The following is a 14,562-nucleotide window of genomic DNA, read 5'->3' on the forward strand; positions in this document are numbered from 1 at the left end:
ACTTCATAGCAGATTTTGTAGCAGAACTTTCTCCTTATTAAATTTATTTTGTCTTCTCAGTTCCTGAAAACCTAGATGTAGGTATCAAGTAGTGGGAAGATGTGATTGATACATAATGAGACAGTGCCTTATCAGAAATAGCAGGTTACCATGGTGCAACATAGTGAGAAAGACCAAGCACGCAGAGGCTATCTCATCTGATACCCTGGTTACAACAAAAACTGGTTTCTGCAGATGTGGTTAAGCTTGGACGGAATGGATAAGGCACTTAAGATAAATTACACCTGGGTGTTAGGGAGCCATAAAGTATGCAATTGTTACCCAGATGGCAGCTAACATAATCACCTTTCCCCCTAATATCCAAGTAAGTGTTCTGAACCTCCATTTTATAGATTGTAGAAACTATGCTCCAAAGATTTCTTTGAATTGTTTTCATGGTTATATCTGGCTCTGAGCCCTTGTGTCCAGTGAAGTATTGCAGTTCTAGGGACAGTTTTTTTTATGCTATTCCAGTTGTCCTTCTATCAGACTCTGTAAAACAAAAGTAAAGTAAAACAAATTGAAGTAAAACAAAACCCTGTTTCTTAGTTTCCATAAGATGTAAGCTACACAATGATCTTCGAGAGCACCTATCTTTAATGCATATTGCTTGTTTGTCTTTATGCAAGTTCCATACAGACAGAAGCAATCTATCCTACTTGCCATATCTCCAGCACCCCACACAGTACCTAAAACAGAGAAGCCAAGAATACGTATTTGTTCAGCTCTATATTTCCAGCTTGTAGTTTTGTTGTGGATACATGGTAGACAATAAATGTTCGATGAAATTAGTTGGAAGGATACAGGAAAGGAAGATGAGTAAAACCACACATGTAAATAAATCAACTGAGAAGAAAAACCTTGTTTTGTTGTTTAAAGGGATTTTTGTTTTGTATCAAATTGAGCAGAAGAAAAACATATAGGTCCTTTGTAAGAGCAAATTTGCTCATCCTCCAATGAAAACTGAAAGCCTTGAGTGCAGGAATGGGCAGACTCCGTTAAGAACACTTTCTATAAAATGCAAGTGTTTCTCACAATCACCTTGGGCCGATTGGCCACATGCAGATCCTGGGCCTCAGTCCTCCAGGACTCTGATTTGTGGAGTTGGGGCCCAGGAATCTGAATGCAGCTGGTCCTCAAACACTGTATGAGATATAAGACAGCTGGGAGTGGCCCTGCACAGGCTGGAATTTGACTTGTGGCTTCAACCACTCTCTACAAAGTACAGGGCTTTGCCTCTTTGTTACTTGAATTTTGTTATTCTAACTTAGTTATTCACTGTTTATTTACAGAATAAAATGTTTCAGTTCCCTTTGCTTCCAAAGTTAGGAGAAGGTTTTTACAAAAGAAGGGCCTGGATCAAGATGCCCTGAAATCATTTTTTGAGGATGAAATTCTCCCTAATCATGAATGGTTAACCTATCTGGCATCCCAGAAAGACATAATGTCTTTTATTATTATTATTTTCTGTACACTGTAGACCCATGGCTACTGGGTACTGCTGGAACCCTGAACCCTGAATTGCTTGTGGGGGAGTTGAATGATTTTTATCTTAACCTTACATTACTGTAGCGTTTTGCATAATATGCATAATTTTTAATGAAAGCTTTTCATAAAACTGAACACTCTACAGGTATTCCACCTACATGGCCGTCTAATTTCACACCCCTGATGGATTTCCCTACAATGTTGCTAGGAGACCAAGACACTTCTTAACAAAGGTTACAGAATGTTATTAACCATGTGGATATCTGCTCCCCCAAATCCATTTGCTTGTTGCAAATGTGGCTTCCTTAAAGTGTGGTGTTTAGGACAATCCAAGTAACCATGGGGAAATTGTGCAGCTCCCTAACGTAGGGGTGCAGTACTCTTCTGAGCAATATCACCACCTAGCTCTTCTCCCAGTTTTATGACCACATAAAGGTGGAGAGGGCTGTGCGCTTTTATTTCTTCATGGGACAGAGACTTATATTTTGCTGCTGTTCCATTCTAGAACTACAGATAAAAGAAAAAGAATCAGAGCACAAGAGTCAGGGATTGTTGCGAAAAAGATTTCTCTCAACATTTTTTGAAAGTCACCCCTGTTTTTTATTTTTCATTTTAGTATCCCTTTGAAGTACATTATGTTAGCCAGGGTAGACCAAGATTCGCTATTGACATCATAATTTAATCCTAAAATGGCATAAATCTTATTAGCAGTTTATAAGTTTTAAAAGTAATATACGTTTTGGTGATAGATCTTCTGTATCATCAAACGAAACTGTGGGTATAGTCAATGAGTAGCAGTGCAGAAATCCTTTTGTGGTCAGGTACAGATAGAAGCTGTCTTCATGACCATAAACCTGAAACAACTGAGGTTCTGAAAAACCCAGTATTGCATGGTCCATGCTCCAGAAGTATTTGATCCAAAAAAGGTGGGTTCCTCCTGAAATCCTTCTTTCTGGACCCTAGCTCTCCACTGTTTGTTTCCCCCAGTCTCTCTTTCTTCTAGACACTAACCTTTTGAGCATGTTCTCTTTCTATTTCAGCAGTCCCTCTTCCTAGAAAAATTTCCAGCTGTTTAACTTCCACTGGACCTTTAAGATGCCAGCTCAGAGACTTCCCTGGTGATCTAGTGGTTAAGACTCTTCGCTCCCAACGCAGGGGGCACGGGTTCGATCCCTGGTCAGGGAACTAAGAACCCACATGCTGCCAGTCGTGGCCAAAAATAAAAAAAGTCAGCTCATTTGTCCCTTTATCAGGGAAGCTTTCTGTGAACCCTTCCACCCCAGCTGAAGCCTTTACTATAAACTGTCACAGTAGCTGGTATTTCTTTAAAAATGTACGACTGTAGTTGTGATTATTAGATGAAAGTCAGTCTTCTCCCCTCCTCATTCCACGAAGGCAGAGGTTTGTTCCCTACTATAGTCACAGAAGCTGCCATTTATTAGGGGTTTATAAATTTTCAGGACATACTTGTTGATGAATAACTGAGACACATGATACTGTTCTCTCCAACACTCTATAACTCTCTGGTTCTCTTACATTTTTTGACTGGTCCTCTATACTTTCTATCCATTATTTTAAGTAACTTCCAGGCTTTTAATTTTGTTACTTTTGTCTTCCTCACCTATTCCTAAACCTTACTTTCAAAGCTCAGCTAATCGAGATGACTTCCAAATCCAATGATTCTGTCTTGATTTCTCATTCTAGCTCTAGTCATCTGTTCTATACTATATTTAAGATTCAGTCACTTGAAGGTTCAGCTGTCATTTCAAATTCCACTTGGGAGAAATAGATGAAAGAGTATTGGCTTTGTTCTTAGGAGTCATAAATATTTAGTACTATACAACTTTGGAAAAATTATTTCACCTCTCTGAGTCTCCATTTCCTTATAAAATTGAAATATTGATACTTGTCATGCAACATTGTTTTAAAGATTCAGAAAGTATAATAGACACACATATGTGTGTATGTGTTTATATTCTGACATTCCATATCAATCAATGCTTGAGACAGTTGGCAGTCAATAATAAGCATGTATTGCTTTATATATTTATTAGAATAAATAATCTCTCCAGCCTTTTACTCTTTCCTATTTTACTTATCTTTAAAACAATAAATCCCCATTTTTCTTAATGGGGTTCAATGTCTTAGAGTCATTTTTCTACTCCATAGGTCAAATCAAAGATCAAATCTTATTACTTCTTCCTTCAAACTGTGTCTCTAATTTAATGTGTTGAATTCAAAATACTGTTCACATTCTTACCACCTTGACCCTGGCCCTCACACTTGGCCCTGGACCCTTTAAGCTAGACTTCTCATAAATTGCTTTGCCCTGGTCTCTTATCCTGTGCCTGTTACCAGTTTAATCCACCTAGATCATGTGTTTTTACCCACAAGGTCCTCATGGAAAAGCCTATTATCACTCCTGGCAGAATTAAGTCCAGTTTCTCCTCCCACTTTCAGTTCTTCTTTCCTCCCTATCTAACCTAAAGTCCTCATGGACCCCATGAACTCAAGATCCAATTAGTCTATACTCCACATACTTCACACTTCATGATGGTCCCCAGTTGTCTTCTCTTTATCATGTTGTTCCTTCTGCCTTGAATGGTTTCACAGCCCTTTTCTTCCAATCCCTTTTCTCAAAGCTCACATCCAGGCATTTGCCTAAATTTCTGTAGCTTTCTCCATCTACAGTTCCATGATGATGTAATGATTATTTGTGTGTTACTTTGATCCTGATTGTTTCATGTATGACCTAAGTTCCTTGAATATGGTGGCTGTGTCTTCTGGTTTTCCCCCCTTTGCTGGACCTTAAACAATTCTGGATTTGTAAATAGAATTTTTCATTTGCATTGTTTACTGTAATCACTCTGGGTTGGGGCACCACAGAGAAAAACTGAAAGTTAATAGGTTCAATTGTATGAAGTTATCAGTAGTTGACCGATTTTGACCCATCACACAAACAATTTTGTATGGTTCAACCTGATAGTTTGAAGTCCTGATCTCAGATGACTTGTTAAAATATCAAATAGATGTTTTCTCAGTTTAGAAATGGTCCATAGAAATTAGGAAAAGGATAGGTTACTGTCCTGTTCATATCTCATTCTACATGCTCTAGAAAGGACATTCTCCATTGTTTTTTGTTTGTTTGTTTTGTTAAGATAGTCCAAGTTTATTTTCTAAGCGGGCTGGTGAAGAAAATATTGGAGGTGATTAATAAACTTTAGATCCACGTTTATTCCTGAAAGAGGAATTTTTATTGTGTATAATGGAATTACCAACATTTTACTAGGGCAGATCTAGGATCAAGACCCAACCCTGCCACAAACTTGGATAACCTTAAGCAGCTTACTTAAATTTTCGGTGTCTTTGGTTCTTCATCTATAAAAGAGGTTGATAACGTAAGTATCTACCGCTCAGAGTCAGGGTGAGAATTAAATGAAATAATCTAAATAAAGACTTTAGACCAGTGCTGGCACATAATAAGCATTCACTGAATGTCAGTTGCTTTTATTACTCCTAATTTAATAAAAGAAGAGTCTCTGATATTCTGTAGATGTAACCCAATACCAATAAGCATAATAGTAGCTCTCTGTTTATGTTATGGGGCAACATATCACCTTATTTATTCTTGCTGTGTTTTTTTTTTAAGTGTGATGTGAGGCTTTTCAAAACGAGTAAACATTATAAGTAAATAAATGTCTTATTCCTATAAAGTAAATCACCATAATTTCATATCATGTCTCTCTCTTCTTCTATGTAGACATGAGTTCAAGCAGCATTAAATGAGACCTCTGTAACTTACTTGTTTTTAGAAATATCTTGTGCTTTCTGCAACAGATCACTTCTCCTTCACAAGTCTCCCCATCTCCTACAAAAGCAAAAGTCATAGCTCAGAAAGCAAGTTATCCAAGCAAAGTCCAATTCTTTTTGTACTATAAAATAAAAATAAATTGAAACCATAATACCGAGCAGTGGTATGGATCATTCATGGATTAAAGATTTGTCTGGTTGAAAAGTTGTAGCACGATGCTTGAAAACACATTGAAATTGCCCAATACTTTTATGACAACAGTGTATAGAGGGATTATTCCTGAATGATTCAATGTATTTATGGATTTAGCAAATTACTATATGTAAGCCATTTTTTAAGTACCTGATTAGGCTGACATCACCTCTGTTGATTCATCTATTTATTAATTCGACAAATATTTATGAAAGTATTACTGTAGGCTAAGCACATAATCTGGAGCTTACTCAAATTAGGGCTGCCTCTCCTCTTATATAATTTTTTTTTAAAACTTCATTTATTTAATTTAGTTATTTTTGGCTGCACTGGGTCTTTGTTGCTGCCTGCGGGCTTTCTCTAGTTGCGGTGAGCAGGGGCCAGTCCCCGTCGCGGTGTGAGGGCCTCCCACCGCAGTGGCCTCTCCCATTGCAGAGCACGGGCTCTAGGCGTGCGGGCTTCAGGAGTTGTGGCTCGCGGGTTCTAGAGCGCAGGCCCAGTAGCTGTGGCGCACGGGCTTAGTTGCTCCGCGTCATGTGGGATCCTCCGGGACCACGGCTCGAACCCATATAACCTGCATTGGCAAGATTCCCAAGCACTGGGCCACCAGGGAAGCCCTCTCCTCTTATATAAATTTTAAGGGCAGCCATGGCCGAAGAGTTTATGATCTTTTATTTCCAGTTTAAATGGTGCCAATATAATCGTTATTTCCGACTTCATGTCTATCTCCAGCTTAACGTGATGTGCTTTAACTGTAGGACTAGCCTGACTCCCAGCACTGGTTTTCCTACCTGGCAACGGGGGAGAACTTTGTGAGTGCAACTGAGCAGTTATTTCTGGGAAGTGTATTGACCCTATTTCTCCCTGCCCCAACTTCTTGGCAGAAATTAACATTTTCTTGGTGATCTTCATTCACAACATTCTTACCTCATCTGGTTCTGTTTTCTCTCTATTCAAAGCCATCATAATTCTTCAACAAAGGGGCTTGAAGCAGAGGTTTTATGTATATTACATAGTCTCCCTTATTTAGCTTCTCACCCTATCTTTTGGAAGGGGCCCAGAAATCCACATATCTTGCTGCACCCTGTTGGAGAAAAAATGTTAACAGTCCTTTAATTCCATCCCTTCCCGAGACAAGGAGAAATTGTTAAATGGCCATGCCAGGGGTTTCAAGCCCCATAAGTGATGCTTGCCAAAGGGTCTTTCATAAAGCATAATTACATATATTAATTGATAAAATCAGACTCAACTGGAACTGGTAAATGTAGTAGATAAGGCAAATATGGGACGTCTACTTTCAAGGAGTTTAGAGTCTGAAAAATATGGTTTTTGAACAAGTGCAAATAAAGGAGGAAAAAGAACATTTCTGGCATAGGGGACAGCATTAGATAGAACCTGAGGCCAAGAGATCATGGTGGTTTTAAGAAATTAAAGAGGACCCCTATGGCTGCAATGTGGAGTGACAAAGAAAGGAGGCCCAGATCCTGCAGGCGTGTGCACTGTTCAAGATATTCGGACTTTACCCTAAAGGCTAGTGCAGTCAGGAAGGATTTTCAACCACAGAGTGAGCTGTCAGATTTGTGTCTTTCGAGATTACTTTAGCTGTGGTGTAGAAGCACTGGAGGAGGGAGACCAGATGTGAGGGAGTCAGCTGTCATTCCAAGTTTCACTTAATTAATCTTTTGTTTGGTTGAGATTAAAAAAAATCAATTCTTAAAACTTTCTTTGGGTTTCCCTGTTGGCGCAGCGGTTGAGAGTCCGCCTGCTCAAGGTACACGGGTTCGTGCCCTGATCAGGGAAGATCCCACATGCCGCGGAGCGGCTGGGCCCGTGAGCCAGGGCCACTGAGCCTGCGCGTCCGGAGCCTGTGCTCCGCAACGGGAGAGGCCACAACAGTGAGAGGCCCGCGTACCGAAAAAAAAAAAAAAAACAACTTTCTTTAATTTCTCATTTCACGTCCTCTAATAATCTTTTCTAAAAGAGTTTTCTTCTATTCCCTTGCCTAATCTTATCTTCCAGAGGCCTTGTGGAAGAGCCCTTTTAGGAAATCTTCTAGATTCATTTATAAGTTTTTGCTATTTTGAGTCGTAGCACATTATTGGCATTGTCTTTTCAGCCACTTATTTATGGCTGCCTATTTATGGTGGGTATTTATTAACTAATAAAGTGATTTCTTCTTTCTTCCTTGCCTTTTTAAATTAATTGGAGAAGGAGCTCTATCTTGCTTAGCTGTGCACCAGTTTCAGAGCCTTGCATGCAATAGTAAATAAATAACTGATGAACTAAATGGAAACGATGTGATACACACACTCTTAATAAAGTAAGTTACTTCTTTTGGTGGAACAGTGATGTAACTCGGTGTTAGTAATATTCTGTTTTGTTGCATTGTCTTAGACATGGCTTTGCCCACATAGATAGAGCTTAAAATGTATTTTTACTGAGTCTAGAAGAACACTAGTTCTATGAGCCTGGGATTTTGTCTCTACCCTGATTTCTTATTCTTTAGACAGTGATTCATTGTTCTAGAAGCTGGTCTTATTTTCTTTAATTCCCATTCTCTTTAGATTTTAAGCATTCATCCCTATTCTGAAGGTCCTCTGTGCTTTCTGAGGGGTTTCATATGCACTGTGGAGGTCAAGTTCAGAGCATAAGTTCTTCTCTGTGCTACCCCAGTCATATCCGCGAGTTTCTGTTTTTGTGCCCCTGACTATGTAACTGATTTGTAATTTTGTTGCTCCGTAAGTGGCCTTAGGAAGCTTCCAAACATGAGCTAAGTCGGAGAAACATGCAAATGTTAATTGAAATATATAAATAATATGTACCACATAGGTTGAGGAGTATAAATTATTTCTCTGGAATAAAATAAAGAGCAATAAAAAACACTCCTGTGACATTCTTTAATTATCAAGATAAATGAAATCTCTGGTCTGTAAATTGCCAGTAGAATACTGGCATTTAGACAGTGAAGCAAGATTAGTGCTATAAAGCTTAAAACTGACATAACTTCTCTTCAGTTCCCTAAAGGACAGTTAGCCAACTTTTACGGCTTCCACAGAAAAACATCAGATCTTCTGAAAAACTTTCTATCATTTAATTGTGTATGTAAGGAATAGGAAAAAAAAAAAAACCTTCAGAAAAATGTTTATATCTAGTTTACTGCAGATTAAAAAAACCCTGAAAATTTAGATAAATATATCTAATGTTATTAATACTAATATTGGTCTACAGTAATTTATACTAATTTTATAAATAATATTTACTTAACACTAAGGATAATTTTTTCAAACCGTTGAGTGTTCTGGCAGAAGACGCTAGTTCTTTGGGGCTAATACCTTCATTTAAGAAAGGACAGAGAAATGGAAACTTGGAAAATTAGTGTGGAAAATTAGTGTATCAGTTCATTTCCATGGAAGTCATTATTCTTGGCAGAAATAGTCAAAGCATTTAGGAGTTTTAAGCTATATCTGGATGTTAATTATGTTTAAGTCCCTTAGTCCACAAAAGCTAACAGCATCTTTTTTGATATTAGATATGTGGTGAGATTTTCTACTCCAATTTTTTCATCTTTATAAAAAATATCAAACTGAAGATATTCTAGCAATACATTTTTTCCTTATACTAAATGTAAGCCAAAAGTGTTGAAAGGAAAAATTTTTTCTAAGGTTTGAGCATTCCATGATTTCATAGATGATTCTTTAATGATTGTGCTCAGAAATTATTTTCATATTATGTAATGCAAGTCAAGTTGCAATGGCTCAGTATAAGACACATCCAAATCCTTTTTGGTCTCAGGCATTAGATGTTTTGACCAGGAATATGGGAGCAATTAAACAACTTTATTGGCAAAGATATTTTATGGAGGACACGAAGAGAATTTAGAAAGAGCTGTCCATAAGGAAACGTTGTTAAATTGAACTACGCTAAGATTAAGACCTTCTGTTGATCAACAGACACCAGTAAGAGAGTGAAGAGGTAATCCACAAAGTGGGAAAAATATAGACAAACTAATAGAACAGTGAGCAAATGTTTGAATAGGACCTTCATCAGAGAGAATCCCCCAATGGCTAGTAAACAAGTAAAAAGGTGATCAACCTCATTAGTCATCAGGAAAATTCAAGTTAAGTCCACAATATGATACCACAACATCTTGACCAGAATGGCTAAAATGAAATTGGTCCATTTCTTCTAGGTTGTCCATTTTATTGGTGTATAGTTGCTTGTGATCCTTTGTATTTCTGTGGTGTCATTTGTAACTTCTCCCTTTTCATTTCTGACTTTATTGATTTGGGCCCTTTCCCTTTTTTTCTTTTTTCTTTTTTCTTTTTTTTTTGCTGCACGCGGGCCTCTCACTGTCGTGGCCTCTCCCGTTGTGGGGCACACGCTCCGGACGCGCAGGCTCAGCGGCCCTGGCTCACGGGCCCAGCTGCTTCGCGACATGTGGGATCTTCCTGGACCGGGGCACGAACCCATGTCCCCTGCATCGGCAGGCGGACTCTCAACCACTGTGCCACCAGGGAAGCCCAGCTCACTGCTTTTTAGGGCAGCTTATTTAATTTTCAAACATGGAATGTGGGAATCTTCTTCAACGTAAGATAAATTTATTTCCTTTTCTTTAGCTTTCTACTAAACCTTTCTAGTTATGTGTTCTGGTTCAAAAATGAATAAACCTCTTTCACAGGACAGCCCTAAAAACACTTTTAAATTATTTATTATGTTTCACCAGGTATTTGTTCTTGAAGAGGCCATTTACTAGTATAGTATAAAAATCATAATAATATTAGCTAATGTTAAGCACTTTGCAAATTACAGTGTGTTTTTTAGCTTTGGATATCACAAAATATTTAGTATTTTGGGGGATCATAATTTTATAGGTGAGGAGGATTTAAGTAATAGTTACAGAAGCTAAAGAGCTTGCTCAGGGTCACAGGTTAGTCAGTGATGGAGCTTGGTTTTAAACCCAGTTATTTCCTGTAACAGAGCCCCAAATCTGAAATGCTTCACTTTGTCTACCGTATGACATAGTTTCCAGATTTCTCACCATTGCATTTGAACTCCTTTAAATGCCTTTGATTTGAAGATGTGCCTCTTTAAATACAATACTCAGAACTGGATGTAATACTCAAGGTGTGATGTAACCAGCACAAAATAGAATAAAACTTCCTTCCCCTGAACTAGATTTGCTACATGAAGTTTACCATAACATTTCTATACTCATGTTACAAATGCAGTCTTGATTAAATACAATTTGTGGCTATCTTCGAACTCAAAACTTCTTTCTTTGTTTAAAACAAGATAATGCTCTGACATAACAGCTCCTTAGGTAACTTTACAATTGACTTTTAAAAAAAGTTGTGGGGAAATACATATGGCATAAAATTTACCATCTTCATCATTTTTAGGTGTGTAATTCAGCAGTGTTAAGTATATTCATGCTGTTCTGCAGTCAATTGCCACAACTTTTTGATCTTGCAAAACTGAAATTATATATACATTAAACAACAAGTATCCATTCCCTTCTCCCTCCAGCCCCTGGCAAAACCATTGTACTTTCTATCTCTATGAATCTGACTACTTTAGGTATCTCATATAAGTGGAATCATAAAGTATATTTTCGTGGAGTGTGTGTGACGAACTTATTTCACTTAGTGGTTCATCCACTTTATAGCATGTATTAGAATTTCCTTCCTTTTTAAGGCTGAATAACATTCCATTGTATGTATATATACCCTGTTTTGCTTATCCATTCATCCACTGATGGACACTTAGGTTGCTTCTACCTTTTGGCTATTGTGACTAATGCTTCTGTGAACATGGGTGCATAAATATCTCTTTAAGACTCTGTTTTAATTCTTTTGGATATAGACCCAGCAGTGGAATTTCTAGGTCATGTGTAATTCAATTTTTAAATTTTTGAGGAAACACCATACTGTTTTCTGCTGTTGCTGCACCATTTTACATTCCCACTACCACAAAGTTTCCAATTTCTCCAAAACCCTGCCAACATACTTGTAATTTTCTTTTCCTTTCTTTTTTCCTCCCCTTCCTTCCCTCCTTCTTTCCTCCCTCCCTTCCCCCTCTCCTTCCCCCTCCCTCTCTCCCACCCTCATTCTGTTTCTCCTCCCTTCCTTCCTTCCTTCCTTTCTAGCAGCTACCCTAATGGGTGTCAGGTGATATCTCATTGTGGTTCTGATTTGCATTTTCTTAATGTTTAATGATGTTATCCATCTTTTCACATGGTTTAGACCATCTGTATATCTTCTTTGAAGAAATATCTATTCAAGTCTTTTGCCCATTTTTAATTGGGTTATTTCTCTTCTATTCTTGAGTTGTAGGCGTTCTTTATATATACTGAATATTAATCCCTTATTAGATATATGATTTGTATATATTTTCTCCCATTATGTAAGTTGCCTTTTTACTCTATTGATTCTGTTCTTTGATGCATTGAAGTTTTTAATTTTCATGTAGTCCAATTTATCTATTTTTACTTTTGCTGATTGTGCTTTTGTTGTCATGTGCAAGAAATCATTGCCTAATCCAATGTCATGAAAATTTTCCCCTATGTTTTCTTCTAAGAGTTTTATAGTTTTAGCTTTTAGATTTAGGTCTTTGATCCATTTTGACTTAATTTTTGTACACAATTGACTTTTTTTTAACATAAATGTAAGTTTCACATTTAGTTCCATTAAATTTCATATTTTTAATTTGGTCATTTTCCCATCTTATCAAGATCTTTCAAAATCACAATTACATCATTATATTTATTCTCCTTTTGAAGAATCTGCATGTCATCTTAAATTTTCATCTGCATGCCCTCTCTGTCCACAATCTAATAATACTGTTTATGAAGGACATTAAAGTCCTTCCTGTAAGTGTTGTTGGCCAGCACTATTTAAGTGTGTTTGTTGAAGTTTTCTTCATAAGTTCAACAAGAAAATTATGAACATTAGGGATATTTACTTCATAAAGTTTTACTGAAATCCATACTTACTATGACTACAGTATCTCTTTAACTCATCAGCCCCCAAATTACATTAATTTGAATTAAAGTTAGTGATAATATGACCAATTGACTTAGCATGTAAATTGTAGAAAAGATTTTATAAAATGCATTTTCCATTATTTTTTAGTTCACACACTGCTAAAAATTGCTGCAGAGTGAAAGTCCTTCTATACTTCCTCTAATAAAAATATAAAAATTATTTCTAATTATATTGTATAAAACTTGTAAATTAATTGTTTTTTGTTTTACATGTTGAAAAATAACCTTACAATCATATTTGCATTATTAATTTGCTTTCAAAGTCTATCTTCATGCATTGTACATAGTACAGACAAAAACTATTGATCAAAGCCTCCAAAATTTTATAAACACAGGATTAGTGGGGCTGATCATGATGGAAGTTTACAGAATTAATGGGAAGTTAGTAAAAAATTATTCTTAATGATTGTATTGCTATCTGATTTATTCTTTTCATATGTACTGATGTAACACACAAAAGAAAAAAGAAATACATATATATACATTTATATATAATATACATTTACCTATATAAATATATTTACTTACTATATATACATATATGGTTTTTTACTTACAATCTGTTTATGTTAGTAATTTCATGGCAGAGGAGCTGTGTGATAGCCTGTTGTAGTCATATATCAAAAGAGAGTCCTGAGAGAGCTTGAATTCACTGAAATCTGACTTATGCACTGATGATTCCTGAGGAGGACATGACCTTCAGGTTAGACAATCAAGACCTCCTTATTGTTATCAAATCTGCCAAGAAAAATCAATTACTTCCTTCAAAAACAAATTAAACAACAAACCTTTCCCAAGGAAGTTATACACATTTGTTTATGGAAGTTGAGATTGTTTTTGTGTTCAAAAATACTTGCTTTCTCAAGAATGCATTGTTAGAAATGAGTCTAAAGAATAAGATTTTGATATTTTTAGACAGATAGAAATTTAATATATAACCAATAATTGGTTCAGCTTCTGTAACTAGTGGTGGGAACTCAACAGAACTATGTTTAATATGTTCCCTAATTTATCATATGAAACCAAAAATGTTGACTCACCTGAACTGTGGACATTTAATCTACTGTAGAATTGTATAGGTCTACATAGTCAAAGTTTTTTCAATAGCAATTGTTTTTTCATCTGAATCTATAGCTTTACTGATGTAACTACAATACATATATATATATATATATATATATACTTACTCTGAAATAACATAATATGCCTTTATGTTTTATCTGTAAGTTTATTCCATGTCTTTGGTTAAAATTCCATGCATAAAAGAATTGAGAATTTTATTTAATAGAAAGAAAAAGAAAAACAACACAATTATATTATTACAATTATACACTATAATATATACATATAAATATATTATGGTAAAATATTATTGATAAACCATCATATATCATTAATGGAAAATATAGTCACAAAAAAAACAACTTTAAGCTGGGGGTTTGCAAACTGCAGTACATGAGTGAAGCATTAAGGGATGGAAACCTCCAGTGCTATTAATATGCCCAAAGACATTCTTCATAGCATTTTAGAAATCCCATGATATATTTGGATGCTTCTTGTGGCCACATAATGAGCAATATAACCTTGCTCCAAAGTCTGGACTTTCCCTTCATATATCCACAAGTCCCAAACAGAAAAATGTGATGTTAGAGAGCAGAGCAATTCATGTGTTCTGGGTATGGTATATTAAGGGATACAAACATATTGGAACAAAACTACTTTCATGAAACGATGAAAAGATATGTATAAATTCATCTACACACACACTGACACACATGTATAGTTATGTTTCAGTCATGACGTAGATTCATTTTGTGCTGGTTAAGAGTGTCAGCTTTGTACCTGGGTAGGGAATCTTTGCTTATGGTCAGATTACTTAAGCCCTTGTTTCTCATTTATAAAATTGGTGAAAGATTTTATACTTGTAAAACACTTATAATTTGTTTGTACATAGTAAAGATTCATAAATGGTAATGGATATTGTGAGAAA

This window comes from Delphinapterus leucas, chromosome 5 (assembly GCF_059928025.1).
Source record: "Delphinapterus leucas isolate spDelLeu-1000000601 "Yukka" chromosome 5, BTC_Dleu_Yukka2, whole genome shotgun sequence".
Lineage (NCBI taxonomy): Eukaryota > Metazoa > Chordata > Mammalia > Artiodactyla > Monodontidae > Delphinapterus > Delphinapterus leucas.